Here is a 16815-nt window from a genome sequence, read left to right on the forward strand (position 1 = left end):
AGCCCAAGGCCCTGAAATCTTCTGTATCTGAGCCAGATACAGATACATCCTGTATTATATGCAGCTCTCAAGTCCTAGGTGAGATGGTGGGCTATGGAGGAAAAGGATTAAATATAGCACACAATCTTAGTGGCCCACTGAAGGCTGTCAGAGGCCCACTGGTGTCTGAACTTCAGGTCCCTAAAGTAGTATTTTTATGATTGGTATAGATAAATACTTCTAATATTGGCCACATTTTATCTACTGTGTCTGCACAAATATTATGGTCTATTCTATTTTATTAAGGAGGATAAAGAGCTGCTCTTAAAATTAGTCATAGAAAAGAATTGTAATGATCAGAAAACTATCTAAAACAAGACTCTATCAATTGGCATTTGAACTTTAAAAACTTTTAAGTCTCACAATGAGAAATGACAAGCATAATGCCTCACGGAGTCAAGTAAAAATCCTGCAAATATGGGATCGCTGTCTCAACCGCCACTAGGGGTCAGCACTGGACTCTCAATGTGATTCTGTTATGAGAGACATTCTCAGATTATCACTAGCAGATAATCACAATGAGAAAATAGATCATCACAATGAGATAACCATTCTTATCTCATGCAACTTGTCTTGAATCGTGAATGTGACTGTAGATCCCAGAAAACTGGAGAAAACATGAACCATTGCTGGGGTGAGCTGCTCAGATATTCCGTCTGTAAATGTGAGGAAATCGTAGCACTGTGTAATGTGGCCTTCAGAGGGCCCTGGGTGAAGCCTGCCTGGGTAGTCAAAGTACTAGAATCATACACTTAAATCATATGGCAGCCGGTGTTTCGGAAACAATTACACAGTAGGGGTGGTACTGGCATCATTCTTTGCTATTCTGTTCCTTGACTCTTGAGGCTCAGCTGGTAAACAATCCGTCTGCAATGCGGGAGACCTGGGTTCGATTCCTGGGCTGGGAAGATCCCCTGGAGAAGGGCAAGGCTACCCACTCCAGTATTCCGGCCTGGAGAATTCCATGGCCTGTATAGTCCATGGGGTCGCAAAGAGTCAGACATGACTGAGCGGCTTTCACTTCATTTCACTTCCTTGACTCTACATACCAATCCTGGCCCAGTGGCTCCAGCTTCCTTGAGTCCCACTTACACTCTTGTTTCAGCTTTCTCTCAGCAGCTTATTATACTAAAGTGCCTTGTGAGGAGGAAAACTGGCGGTTTGAGAGACTCGGGGGCTGATCAAGGGGAAAAATACAATCATGAGAGCTAGTAACACAACAGGTTTCACTGGGTGGTGCCTGAGCAGGGCTGCACGAGAGGGGAAGTTTCTGACAGCATGAGACCATCCAGAGGTGTATGGCATGGAGGTTACCGCCGAAAGGCAGGAGGCCAAGGGAACACCCAGGCGAGAAGGTTGGAAAGGGGGTTACGTGTCTAAGTGATGTCACTCAGGACCAGAGTGGGGAGTTTCTGAGTCAGAGAGTTCCAAGGGCCACACCAGTTTGAAGTCTCACAACCACAAGACTCTCTTACCAATGACTGGCAGACGTGGGGTGAGTCTTACAGATATGTAAAGCATATAGGCTCTAAATGGCTAACAATCTACTTGTTGGGGTTATTTTAAAATTAACTGAGGGAATTCCTTGGTGGTACAGTGATTAGGACTCTGTGCTCTCACCACCGAAGCCCTGGCTTCAATCCCTGGTCAGGCAACTAAGATCCCACAAGTCTCGCAGTATGGCCAAAAAAGTTAATAAAAAAATAACTGATTGTGTAGAAATTTGAGTATGGCACTGACAGGCTTTTGAGCTAATGGGTGTCAGTCTACAGCAAAGAAATAAACAATAAATTATTACACAGAGACTCATTCATATAACAGTGGTCAAAAGCTCTTTGTGGAGCTAACATACAGTTGAAAGAAGGGAATATTGCTGCTGACTAGGTCACAATATAGGAGAAGAGAAGCTGAGAGGCTGAGCGGGACTTAATCTTCAGAGAAGGGAGAACAAACCTGGACACTGGCCCTACATGAATGGAAATCCTGCAGTTCTATTTAGATGCCAAAGTGCTGCAGCCCAGGGGAAACGGCAAAATGGAAGGAAACCATCTGTGGTTGACAATTACTCTGGTAGTCCTCCGTAAACCATATCCCCTTGGCATTCTATCCTTGAGTAGTGTTCTTGAATTTGGGCTGGCTTTCTGACCTGATTTAACTAATAGAAAGTAATGGAAGTGAGGATTACCTAAATCACAACAAGGCCTAGCAACTTCTACTTTTGACAACATTTGAGAAGTATGACTACTACCATGACATTATCTTGCTGTGAGGCATCTTACCCAGCCATGTGGAGAAGCCACATGGAGGGGAGCAGAGTTCCCAGCCAACAGCCCTCACTGAGCTTCCACCACGGAAGCACCAACTTATCAGCAGGTCAGGGAAGCCATCCTGGAAGCAGATCCTTCAGTTCCAGTCAAAGCCAAAAAGAGCAAAGAAAAAACTGTTCTCACACAGTCCAACCCAATTGACAACATTATAGGCAGAAAAATAAAATACTGGTTTAAGCTACTAAATTTTACTGTAGCTTATGACACAGAAACAGACAATGGCAACACCACCCTTATATGGACTGTAACTGCACTTTGAGCCATCGGGGTGACTGAGAAAGCCTCAAGTCCTAATGTTGGATCAAGATGATCCCAGTTTTGTAAGATCCTCCAGACATCTGAAAGTAGAACCTAAAAAACAACATCTTATTAGTATTCCAATTTGAAACCTGAAAATAAAAGAGAAGTATATTCCACGTATAAACATACCCAAAGAAAGCTGGTATAGCTTAATAATATCAAAGACAAAAAGTATTACTAGGGAGAAAAGATGTATATTTCATAATGATAAAAGTTCAGTTCACCAGGAATATATAACAGTTGTGAATCTGTATGCTTCTAAAGAACATGGCCTAGACTATATAAAGCAAAAAGTGAACTATAAGGAAAAATTTGCAAACCTCCAGAAATAGTGGGAGATTTCACTATACCTTGCTTGTAGAATAAAATGGCAAAGAATACAGAAGATTAGAACAAAAAGAATTAGAAAGAAAATGTATTGTCTTTATATGAAAAAAGCACTGAACAAGTACAGAATACATATTCTTTAAAGTACACATGAAACACATAAAAATTGAACATGTAATGAGACATAAAGCAAATCTCAAATTTTGAAGGATTTAAATCATATAGAATATGTTCTCCCACTGCAGGGAAATCAAGTTGGAAAGCAAAAATAAAAAGATAGCTGGAAAATTCCCCTATGTTTGAAAATTTGGAGGCATAATTTAAAATAATTCATGGGTAAAATTATATGACAATTGAAAGTAGAAAAGATACAGAAGTTAATACTTCATATTAAAACTTGTGGAATGTAGTTAAAACAGTAGAGGGAAAGTGACAGAATTAAATGCACATATTAGAAAACTGAGTTCAGCAATAAATAAAATAACACATGATTGAGTTTATCCCAGGAACATCAGTTTCATTTAACACTAAGAAATCAGTTATATTAATAGATTGAAAAAGAAAACACGTATCTTCTCAACAGATGCAGAAGAAAGATTTGATTAAAATTCAATATTCATTCATTCTTAGTGAATTAGTTAAAGAAGGAAAGAACCCCTGCTTTAGTCACTCTTACTTGATATTATACTGGAATTTATACTGAATTATACAGGAAAATAAGATAAGGAAAAATGTAAATGATATAAGAATTGAAGTGAAAAAAATCATTATTTTCTAATTATATGATTGTATATGTAGAAAATACAAAAACCCCTATTATTTCTTAAAATTAATAAATGAGCTTAAAAAGTTTGTAGGAAAAAATCAGTATATAAAAATCTTTTACATCTGCAATAAATTAAGAAAAATATTTTATTATCAAAACCATACAAGCGACTCAGCAACTTTCTCTCTGAGCCTGCCCATGTGCCTATTCACATGTACGTTACTCTTTTTCTCCTAACACTTTGCTTGTTTCACTACTTTCCCTTCTTTATGGAAATTCTTTTCTGCAAAGCCAAGAAGCCAGGGCCTTGTCACTGACCACTGGACTAGTAGTTAGGATTCGGTGCTCTCACCACCATGACCTGACCTCAATCTCTGGCCTGGACCAAAGCCCTGCTTCCAGCCACTGCAAGTCAAGGCCACCAGAGATCACTTAGGACAAGGTAGTAATCAACCCCCAAACAGTCAACCCGAAAGTCAAGGAATTTAAAATGGGTAAACAATAGGTAAGGTAAGGTAAGTCACCTCAGTCGTGTCCGACTCTGTGCGACCCCATAGACGGCAGCCCACCGAGCTCCCCTGTCCCTGGGATTCTCCAGGCAAGAGCACTGGAGTGGTGCAGTGATAAAGAACCCGCCTGCCAGTGCAGGAGAAACAAGAGAAACGGGTTTGATCTCTGGGTCAGGAAGATGCCCTAGAGAAGGAAATGGCAGCCCACTCCACTATACTTGCCTGGGAAATTCCAAGGACAGAGAAGCCTGGCAGGCTACAGTCCATGGGTTTGTAAAGAGTCTGACACAAGTGAATGACTGAGCAATACCCACACAAACAATAGATGTAAATAAAAAACTCAGGGCAATGGTAAATCTGAGGTAGCCAGTTGGCTTTTCTAGGCTCCCTGACAAACCTCATTTCTTATTTGAAGGAATAAAGCCTTCTCTGGCTGCAAGGTTAATGCCCTCACAAAAAAAACTTTTATGTGTTGATGAGTATTAAATTCTAGTTTTGTTAATTGAAATCCATATTGACCAAGACCCATTTCCCAGATAGTGATAGTTTCTTGCTATTATGTTTTATTGCTGAAAAGTTGAAGTGAATTATTCTAAAGCTTATCTCAGTAATCTATTTTAGGATAGAGATTAAACACCCTATAAGCTACAAGTAGGAGAAACAAAATTACATGTATATATCACTGAACTGTATGCTAATTGGAGCTTATGGTGAAAACTACAAAAAAGTGACCTTAGTTTCTGGAATAGGAAATTTCCAGAGGCAGAAAAGAATTATACCAAGAACAGTCAATTTGCATCATCAACTCAATGGACAGGAGTTTGAGCAAACTCCGGGAGATAGTGAAGGACAGGGAAGCCTGGCATGCTGCAGTCCCTGGGTCACAAAGAGTCAGAAAGGATTCAGCAACTGAACAAGTCAATTCGCTGATTTACACACAGTATATCAGGCTCTAAAATAAGAACATTTAACAGCATGCCATATTAATACAGATTCTTGGTTGGTAGCCAATGGATTGACCACTTGACTTCCCCTATGGGTAAAGAAAGTGAAAGTCACTCAGTCCTGTCCGATTCTTTGTGACCCTATGGACTATAGCCCTCCAGGCTCCTCTGTCCATGGAATTCTCCAGACAAGAACACTGGAGAGGACTGCCATTCCTTTCTCCAAGGGATCTTCCTGATCCAGGGACCGAACCCAGGTCTCCTGCATTGCAGGCAGATTCTTTACTGTCTGAGCCACCAGGGAAGCATAACTGACAAGTTCATGCCAAAGAACATTTCAGAAACTGTTCACACTACTGATGTTTCAGTCTTTCATGGAGATTCTCACAGTGTCCCAGATTCTATGAAACAATGCTGTAACTATTACAAATGAGTAAACGGAAATCCAAGCAGTGGACATTGATCTGAACTCAAGCAATTTACAGGGTTTGACTTTGTGGGCACACCAAAAATGTGGCCATTTGGGAGAAAAAGCAACATACAGACTCTTCTTGGAAGCCTGACTGTAGTGTGGATTGTCATTCAAGCCTCAACATTCAAGGATATGCTACAGTTAAAAGAGAAATATGAAGAAATCTACTGAAGAATCTTCAGCTGGAGAAACGTGACCAAATTCAGGATAATATCATCTGCCCAACAAACAAGTCCTGTCCTCTCTTAACTTTGACTTTTTATGGACAAAATTTATCTGTCTGCTAGATTACATAGCACTAGTAAAGATATAGTTCAAGCCTTGACCACTAACGCTAAGTGAATCCCTACAACATTAAAACTTTATGAACTTAGCTTAACACACAACAAGGACCTTTTACAGTTGTTTAGTTCAGTTCAGTCACTTAGTCATGTCCGACTCTTTGCAACCCCATGGACTGCAGCACGTCAGGCCTCCCTGTCCATCACCAACTCCCGGAGTTCACTCAGACTCATGTCCATTGAGTTATCCAACCATCTCATCCTCTGTTATCCCCTTCTCCTGTCTTCAATCTTTCCCATCTTTTCAAATAAGTCAGTTCTTCACATCAGGTGGCAAAAGTACTGGAGTTTCAGCTTCAACATCAGTCCTTCCAATGAATATTCAGGACTGATTTCCCTTAAAATGGACTGGTTGGATCTCCTTGCAGTCCAAGGGACTCTCAAGAGTCTTCTCCAACACCACAGTTCAAAAGCATCAATTCTTGGGCACTCAGCTTTCTTTATAGTCCAACTCTCACATCCATACATGACTACTGGAAAAACCATAGCCTTGACTAGATGGACATTTGCTGGCAAAGTAATGTCTCTGCTTTTTAATATGCTGTCTAGGTTGGTCATAACTTCCCTTCCACGAAGTAAGCGTCTTTTAATTTCATGGCTGCAGTCACCATCTGCAGTGATTTTGGAGCCCAAAATAATAAAGTCTGACACTGTTTCCACTGTTTGTCCATCTATTTGCTATGAAGTAATGGGACCGGATGCCATGATCTTTTTTTCTGAATGTTGAACTTTAAGCCAACTTTTTCACTCTCCTCTTTCACTTTCATCAAGAGGCTCTTTAGCTCTTCTTCACTTTCTGCCATCAGGGTGGTGTCATCTGCATATCTGAGGTTATTGATCTTTCTCCCAGCAATCTTGATTCCAGCTTGTGCTTCTTCCAGCCCAGCGTTTCTCATGATGTACTCTGCATATAAGTTAAATCAGCAGGGTGACAATATACACCCTTGACGTACTCCTTTTCCTATTTGGAACCAGTTTGTTGTTCCATGTCCAGTTCTAACTGTTGCTTCCTGACCTGTATACAGGTTTCTCAAGAGGCAGGTCAGGTGGTCTGGTACTCCCATCTCTTTCAGAATTTTCCACAGTTTATCGTGACCCACACAGTCAAAGGCTTTGGCATAGTCAATAAAGCAGAAATAGATGTTTTTCTGGAACTCTCTTGCTTTTTCGATAATCCAGTGGATGCTGGCAATTTGACCTCTGGTTCCTCTGCCTTTTCTAAATCCAGCTGCAACATCTGGAAGTTCACGGTTCACATATTATTGAAGCCTGGCTTGGAGAATTTTGAGCATTACTTTGCTAGTGTGTGAGATGAGTGCAATTGTGCAGTAGTTTGAACATTCTTTGGTGTTGTCTTTCTTAGGGATTGGAATGAAAACTGACCTTTTCCAGTCCTGTGTCCACTGCTGAATTTTCCAAATTTGCTGGCATATTGAGTGCAGCACTTTCACAGCATCATCTTTTAGGATTTGAAATAGCTCAACTGGAATTCCATCACCTCTGCTAGTTTTGTTCATAGTGATGCTTCCTAAGGCCCACTTGACTTTGCATTCCAGGATGTCTGGCTCTAGGTGAGTGACCACACCATCGTGATTATCTGGGTCATGAAGATCTTTTCTGTACAGTTCTTCTGTGTATTCTTGCCACCTCTTCTTAATATCTTCTGCTTCTGTTAGGTCCATACCATTTCTGTCCTTTATTGAGCCCATTTTTGCTTGAAATGTTCTTCTGGTATCTCTAATTTTCTTGAAGAGATCTCTAGTCTTTCCCATTCTATTGTTTTCCTCTATTTCTTTGCACTGATCACTGAGGAAAGCTTTCTTATCTCTCCTTGCTATTCTTTGGAACTCTGCATTCAGATGGGTATATCTTTCGTTTTCTCCTTTGCTTTTGGCTTCTCTTCTTTTCACAGCTGTTTGTAAGCCCTCCTCAGACAGCCATTTTGCTTTTTTTGCCGTTGTTTAAAGGCTTGGCAGTATTTCAGTGGCTCAGATGGTAAAGAATGGGGGAGACCTGGATTTGATCCCTGGGTCAGGAAGATCCCCTGGAGAAGGGAATGGCAACCCAATCCAGTATTCTTGCCTGGAGAATTCCATGGACAGGGGAGCCTGGCAGGCTACAGTCCATGGGGTTGCAAAGAGTAAGACATGACTGAGTGACTTTCACAGGACAGGAACTTAGCTCAATACATGACAGACATTTTACAGTTGTTTAAAGGCTCAGTGATATTTCAACTACACCGAACTTAATCCTTAACTGACATATTTGATTAGACAGCTTGTTGTATCCAGTTATTATAGTACCTGGCTAAAAAGGATAAGGCCCAAGGAATTTTAATGTCTATTAATGCATAATGGAAAACATTATTTACAGCATGGATTCTTAACAACCACTGGGCTCTTATTCCCAATGGCATTACAAAGTGCAGTGACACCAGGCACCAAGGAAAGCTCACCTTATAGTGTAGTGAACACAAGTGTCAAGGGCCGGTTTCATGCGTTACCTATTGTATTTGGAGAAGAATATTGGTTGCCTCGTTTCACTGGGAAATATTTGGACTTTGATAACCATACCCAGTGACTGACGGATTGTGATGAGGCTACTGAGGTCCTGCTCTGTGGACCAACTTCTCATTTGGGAATCCTGCTTATTGGGGACCTCCATTAACTATTATGAAAGGACTGTCTTCCCTAAATCCTATGTTTTTTTTTTTTTTTTTTAAATGGATGCTCAATTTTCTGTATTGTAACCAATGGTGTAGAAACTGTTTCTACATATCAGTTAGGAACCCCTTTTTTCTGGATGCCTGGTACATGTTGATCATTTATATTGGAAGGGGACCACCTATTACTATCCCCTCATGAGAACTCAGGTATTATGGACCCAAATGTTATTTCCTACTTTGTCTGTTCCTAATATTAGCTTCCCCTGAAAACCTTTATGTAAGATTTTGCAAGGAACCAAAGTGTTACAAAATTTCATAGATAAATGTAATCATACCTTGATAGAACATTCTGCTGTTATTACTATTGCTGCCAAAAAGTTAATAGATATAGGAATTGATGTACAAAAACATACTAATCATTCATGGTGGGACTTTTTCTTTACTAAATCCCCTATGCTCAAAAAATTATTGCCTACTTGTTTAATCCCTTGTTTCTTTGATTATTTTTGTTTGACTATTTGGATTTGTGGTCTGACTTGTAGGGTTAAGAAAACCACTCGTGTGATTTTGCCTTATTCCTATGCTGTTCAAACTAAACAATCCTGAGGCCCACTGTTAGGGAAATTAAAATGGAGGAAGTCTTGTTAGGGCTTCAGAAGCAGAAGAGGGTTTTGACCTGCTTCTGACCTGCCTGGACACAGCTCAGATTCCTTGTCTGCAAGCACAGCAAGTCTGGTGGCACTTTAGATAAGAAAGGAATTCTTGGAATTCCTGAGCTCCTGAGGGTCTGGTCACCCCTCCACACCACCCCCTACCCTCCCTCAGGGTCTAACGAAATCCTGTGACTCACAGTGTGAAACAAACAGCATTGTAAAAGTCATAAAAACCAGAGCTGCATTTTTGTATGCAAACTGACAATGATATCAGTTTGTGGCCTGGGATTATAAGCAGGACCCCACAAAACTGCAATTTGAAGTCTTACCTGTGAGGGGATGTACTGCTCAGGACCACTTCCCAGGTGGGATTCCAGATTGCTGTCAATGATGGAAGTCTGGGTGGAGGTCAGTCTAATTTGGTAAAGTATACTCTGTTGTTGTTGAGTTGCTAAGTTGTGTCCTACTCTTTCATGACCTCATGGAGTATGGCCCACCAGGCCCCTCCGTTCAAGGAATTTCCCGAGCAAGAATACTGGAGTGGGTTGCTATTTCTTCCTCCAGGGGATCTTCTCAAGCTAGGGACTGAAGCCACATCTCATGATTGGCCGGCAGATTTTTTGCCACTAAGCCACCAGGGAAGACCATAAACACTGCTACTTTTTTTTTTTTTTTTTTCTATTTCTTTTAATAGAATAGACTGTGTATTGAAATTGTCAACTAATCTTCTATAAAAAATTGAAATTGTTTATGTGTGTGTAAAGAGTGGTTTCTTTTGTTAACAAACTCTTCAAACCAAAAATGAAAGTAAAACTTCCAACAAAAAAACAACCAAAAAAAAATACACAAAAAATTAAGTTCCTAGAAATAAAGCTAATAAAATATATGCAGAGCTTAAATGGTAAAATGATAAAGTTTAAGTTCCAAATAAGTAGACATACCATATAAATATCAACTCCTAAATTGATCTGCAGAGTCAAACGTAATTGTAATAAAAATCCCAACAGAGTAAGTGTGTGTGTGTGTGTGTGTGTGTGTGTGTAAACTGACAAGCCAATTCTAAAATTTTTGTGGAAATATAGAAGGACCAGCATAGCCACAGAACTCTTGAAAAACAGCAATATGGAAGAATTTGTTCTTAAATATATCAAGACATATTTTAAAAACACCATACCTAAGACTGTTGTTAGCTCAGAAATAGCCAAACATACTAATGTAGCAGAATAGAGATCCTAAAATATAGGAAAAGGAATTTATATTTTTTAATAAATGATGCTAGGGAAATTGCATATCTAGATTTTTAAAATGAAATTGTATGCTTACTTTCTACTATTTAAAAATCAACTATAAATGCATCAATGAATTCTATGTGTAAGTCCAATCTATAAAAAGTCTAGAGTTGAAGAGTTTATAGGACAATATATTCCCTAATTCAGGAAAAGACTGATTAATTCAACTAATTAAAGTTAAGAATTTCTGGACATACAGGTGGCCAAAACGCACATGAAAAGATGCTGAACATTACTAATTATCAGAAAAATGTAAATCAAAACTACAATCAGGTATCCCCTCACATAGGTCAGAAAGGCCATCATCAAAAAGTCTATAAATAATAAATGCTTTAGAGGCTGTGGAGAAAAGGGAAGCCTTCTACTCTGTTGGTGGGAAGGTAAATTGGTTCAGCCACTACAGAGAACAGTATGAAGGTTCATTAAAAAACTAAAACTAGTCACCATATGATCCTGCAATCCCACTCCTGGGCATATATCCAGAGAAAATGGTCATTTGAGAAGATACATGCACTCCAACGCTCACCACAGCACTATTTACAATAACCAAGGCATGGAAGCAACCTCAGTGTCCAACAACAGACAAGTGGGTAATGAAGATGTGGTGCATATATAAAATGAAATACTATTCAGCCATAAAAAATGAAATGATGTCATTTGTAGCTGGTGCTACATCATCTTCAGTTGAAACCATACTAAGTGAAGTCAGACAGACAAATATTTGATATCACTTATATGTGGGCTCCAAAATCACTGCAGATGGTGACTGCAGCCATGAAATTAAAAGACACTTACTCCTTGGAAGGAAAGTTATGACCAACCTAGACAGCATATTCAAAAGCAGAGACATTACTTTGCCAACAAAGGTCCGTCTAGTCAAGGCTATGGTTTTTCCAGTGGTCATGTATGGATGTGAGAGTCGGACTGTGAAGAAGGCTGAGCGCCGAAGAATTGACGCTTTTGAACTGTGGTGTTAGAGAAGACTCTTGAGAGTCCCTTGGACTGCAAGGAGATCCAACCAGTCCATTCTGAAGGAGATCAGCCCTGGGATTTCTTTGGAAGGAATGATGCTAAAGCTGAAACTCCAGTACTTTGGCCACCTCATGCAAAGAGTTGACTCATTGGAAAAGACTCTGATGCTGGGAGGGATTGGGGGCAGGAGGAGAAGGGGACGACAGAGGATGAGATGGCTGGATGGCATCACTGACTCGATGGACGTGAGTCTGAGTGAACTCCGGGAGTTGGTGATGGACAGGGAGGCCTGGCGTGCTGCGATTCATGGGGTCGTAAAGAGTCGGACATGACTGAGCAACTGATGTGATCTGATCTGATATGTGGAATCTAATTTTAAAATGATACAAATGAACTTATTTACAAAATAGAAACAGATTTACTGACTGACTGACTTTGTTTGAAAACAAACTTATGGTTACCAAAGGGGAAACAGAGTGGAGAAGCATAAGTCAGGAGTTTGGTATTAACATATACATATTCCTATATATAGTACTGACTTCCCTGGTGGCTCAGATGGTAAAGCATCTGCCTACAATGTGGGAGACCTGGGTTCGATCCCTGGGTCGGGACGATCCCCTGGGGAAGGAAATGGCAACCCATTCCAGTACTCTTGCCTGGAAAATCCCATGGACGGAGGAGCGTGGTAGGCTACAGTCCATGGGGTCACAAAGAGTTGGACATGACTGAGCAATTTCACTTCACTTCACTTCACTACTATGTATAAGACAGATAACCAGGAAGGACCTACTTTATAGTACAGAGAACTCTACTCAGTATTCTGTGATAACCTATATGAGAAAAGAATCTAAAAAATAATGAATATATGTTTAGATATAACTGAATCACTTTGCTGTACATCTGAAACTAATACAACTTTGTAAATCACCTACATGCCAATAAATTAAAAAAAAACCAGACTGGTAGAGAGTAGTAAGTAGATCTCACCAGAGTAGTATATGGTATAAGGGAGAGAATTGGGCACTACAATTCTTGGAATTATTCCACTGCCTCAAAATAGGTAGATCTTAGGAGCCTTTGGTAAGTAAAACTATAAATCAATATTGATCTTATCTGCCACTCACTGAATTCATTATGCTTTTCAGTTGAAAGCTGTTATTGGATTTTGAAGTGGAAAGTACAGGTATTGATGCTATTTCTAATATTAGTTATTACTCAGTCGCTAAGTCATGTCCAGTTCTTTGTGACCACATGGACTGCAGCACACCAGGCTTCCCTGTCCTTTACCTCCCAGAGTTTGCTCAAACTCATGTCCATTGAGTCTGTGATGTCATCCAACCATCTCATCCTCTGTTGTCCCTTCTCCTCCTGCCCTTCAATCTTTCCCAGCATCACGGTCTTTTCCAGTGAGTCAGCTCTTCACATCAGGTGGCCAAAGTATTGGAGTGTCAGCTTCAGCATCAGTCCTTCCAATGAATATTCAGGGTTGATTTCCTTTAGGATTGACTGGTTTGATACCCTTGCAGTTCAAGGGTGTCTCATCAGTTTTCTCCAACACCACAGTTATATATGTATGTGTATATATACACACACACACATATATATATCAGTATTAGTTATATATATATCAGTAATCAGTAATATTAGTTATAGCCATCTCAGATTAACAGTGATAAGAGTATAGAAAGATTTGGAATTAAAGGTACACATTCTGATTGAACATTATTATCGGCTTTAAGTATAAAATGAGAAATTACAAGAAAGATCTTTAAGATGAATAGGCAATGTTGGCTTCCCTGGTGACTCAACTGGTAAAGAATCTGCCTAAAATGCGGAAGACCTGGGTTTGATATCTGGGTTGGGAAGATCCCCTGGAGAAGGGAATGCCTACCCACTCCAGTATTCTGGCCTGGAGAATTCCGTGGACTGTATAGTTCATGGGGTAGCAAAGAGTCCACACGACTGAGTGACTTTTACATCACTTCACTTCATATTTAAATGTACTTCAAGCATCCCTCTTTTTACCCTAAATTCCATATGTGTTTTCCTGATGTATGGACAAGGAGGTGAGTCATTGATCGATTAACTTGACTGTGTGACTTTGGCAATTGTGTGAGCAGTTGTGTGACTTTGGTAGCTGCCTCTGTTAGCCATGCTTTCTGAGGATTCCTCGGAGCCAAGAGCATCTGCCAAGAGGAGTCAAAATGCTGCTGATGACAAGGAACTGGATTTGTTACAGATGGAAGTGCTCCAGCCTCTGAATTTGCCAACTTCATTGTTAGAAGAATGTGATAAATGGTTGTGTGCTTCTGCCCTTGTAAGCTGACAAAGATCCAAGCAGCTTAAAATGATAGGCTCCACTGGCTAAGTCTTGGGCAGTGGGCCATCCATCTACAACTAAACCCTAGAAATAAGAAGTGTATATAAAGAGACATTTTCCAGGTTTTTTTCTTTTTTCTTTTAGCCCTTTGCATTTGGTTGTCCTGAACATGATCTCTGGAACTGGTAGGGGGAAATGCTGTAATTGTGTTCCAGGGCACGGAGTGAGAATTCCAGGAATACTGAGCCATTAAAATGAATGTGCTTCAAGAATCCACTTGAGGCTTTTTGATAATGATTGTTGTATTATTGAAGTTTGAGGACTTCTTTCTTCCTTCCTCCTGTTCTAATTTGGCAGTGGGTCATTTAATTAAGAGAGCAAACTCTAAACTCTTAACTATTAAAAGAGCATAAAATTTTTTAGCTGGAGCTTAAAAATGCTTAGGGAAAGAAACTACATGAGTAGTATGTATAATTTTTTAATAACAAAAAAATTACCTATAATCCCAGTTAAGTGTGGTTATAACCTTCCATTATTCTCTTTACTTATTTTTCTGCTATATTTTCCCTATAAAAGGCATATTTACAACAGTCTGTGTACATATGCACATATGTGCATGTGTACATGTATAATGCGTATATGTGTGTGCACATGTCAAGGTCACCAAAGATCTCTATATCACTAAATCCAGCAATCACAGTCGTCATTGCACATGACCTGTCAATGGTACTTGACACAAGTGACCACTCTCTTCCTTGAAATACTTTGTTCCCTTGGATCCCAAGATCCCATATTCTCCAAATTTTCCCTTCTGTATCATTGGTCTTTCTTTCCTCTTCTCTTTTGTGTTTCTTCCTTCCCAAAACTCAGTCCTTGGACTTATCTTGGATCCAACTCTCTTGGGAATCTTTTCCAGTTTCATGGCTCTAAATACCATCTACTTGCTGAGAACTCCCAAATGTACATCCCCCAGAGTAATTCTCATTTGAACTTCAGGCTCATATATCTCTACTCCATTACACTTGGAAGTCTAACAGGCATCTCAAAGGTGTTCAAATAGAACTCTAAATCCTAGCAAACCATTTCCTACTACTGAAAAAAAATCTCTTGCCAACTTTTTAAATAGTAACTCCAAACTGCCAGTTACCTGAGCTGAAACTTCGATGCTATCCTTGATTGTTCTTTTCTTCACATCCCACACCCAATCCATCAGCTAGCCCCCAAGGGGTATCCAGGGTCTGACCACTTCTGACTAATCCACTACCAGACTGGTCCAAACCACCATGAACTTCCCCTGAAAGAGTCTCCTGCTTTTGCACTTGTCCTCTCCAAGACTTGAGTGGTTCTTCTAAACTTAAATTCGGATCGTAACCACTTTTCTTCTCAAAACACTCTGGGGCTTCCCATATCACCCAGACCAAATGCCAAAGTCCTTGCAATGTCTTATTAACATTTTCTGTGTCTTACTTTTTAAATTTAAGAATATGTGGGAGGCAGCACAGTGCTCGGGGTTAGAGTGCCTGTGTTCAAAGCCTGGCTCTAATTATTAGCTGTATGATGCTGGGCTTCCCTGGTGGCTCAGGAGTAAAGAACCTGCCTGCAATGCAGGAGCTGCAGGTTCAATCCCTGGGTCAGGAAGATCGCCTGCTGAAGGAAATGGCAACCTACTCCAGTGTTCTTGCCTGAGAAGTCCCGTGCACAGCTCATGAGGATGCAAAATAGTTGGACAGGACTTAGGGACTAAACAACAAAAACATGATGTTGGGCAAGTTACTTAGCCTCTCACCTCAGTGGCTAAATTTCCTCACTATAAAATGGGATTACTATAATTGGTGGTGGTGAAGATTAATGAATTAATATTTATAACATGCTTACAATAATGCTGGCATGTAGCAAACATTATACATTTTTTTAAATGACAAAATTGGCATTTTTGTGCTATTAGCAGAAGATTTTATCATAAATTCTGCACATAAAAAAATGTCTCCAGTAAGCATTTACAGATACCCCAAACATCTCTCAAAAAATAAGGATGAAATGTGTTTGGTTAAACAAATTTAAAATGAACTATAGGGTCACAAAGAGTCAAACATGACTGAAGTGACTTAGCACGAATGCACACATCATTGTTTTATTCTTCTTGTTTATTCTGAGTTCAGAGTTAGAATTTATTATACACCATGATTTATGTTTTTAAACATTTTGGTGCTTTTTAAGCATCCTGATGCTAAATTGCTTATTCATTCACCTACTTCCTAACCAGCAATGCTTTAATTCCTAAAATAGGTGTTTTTTTTTTTTTTTTTAGTTTATTGTATAGATTGGTTTCTAAGATACACTTTATTTTTTTTTTTTGCTCTACTTATGCCTTTTATTAATGCATTGAAGTGAAACAATTCAATCTACACTGATAAAATAAACAAAAGCTTAAAGTGCATTCCTACATATACCTATTAAATATCATGGGTACAATAGGCAGAGTAAGTCACATGGAATTTCCATAGAGAGTCATACAATTAATTGATTTTGTAGAGGAAAAAACACTACAGACTCAATATTGAACAAGGTTTTATCAATTTAAATCTGTCTGTGGAGGGAGGGGGGAAAGAGTCCCTAGCCAGAGCCTGATCATCATAGCTCAGTTCTTACATCCATTTTACACTTTTAATACTTCATTATAACTGAAGAATAAAGAATACTCACAAACCACCCCCCTCTGCACAACACACACACACAGCAACACAACATATATTCATACCCTTCTGGAACTGCCTTGTGATCCACAGAGGAGAGAAGGCCTTGGACTCACAAGAAAACGTCTACAGATTATTTCAAGTGGGAAGACCTCTTTGAAAAGAGGTCAAATACACATTTGAATACAAGGTAAGTCA

At 39.6% G+C, this 16815-nt stretch overlaps 1 protein-coding gene across 5 annotated transcripts in view; it reads left to right on the top strand.

Annotated features, from left to right (window-relative positions):
• DNAJC5B (DnaJ heat shock protein family (Hsp40) member C5 beta) overlaps positions 1-16815 on the top strand; it is a 93072-nt gene that overhangs the window by 56798 nt on the left and 19459 nt on the right. The gene's annotated exons all lie outside the window — the stretch shown is intronic.

The sequence above is a fragment of the Bos taurus genome, chromosome 14 (assembly GCF_002263795.3).
Source record: "Bos taurus isolate L1 Dominette 01449 registration number 42190680 breed Hereford chromosome 14, ARS-UCD2.0, whole genome shotgun sequence".
NCBI classification, from domain to species: domain Eukaryota; kingdom Metazoa; phylum Chordata; class Mammalia; order Artiodactyla; family Bovidae; genus Bos; species Bos taurus.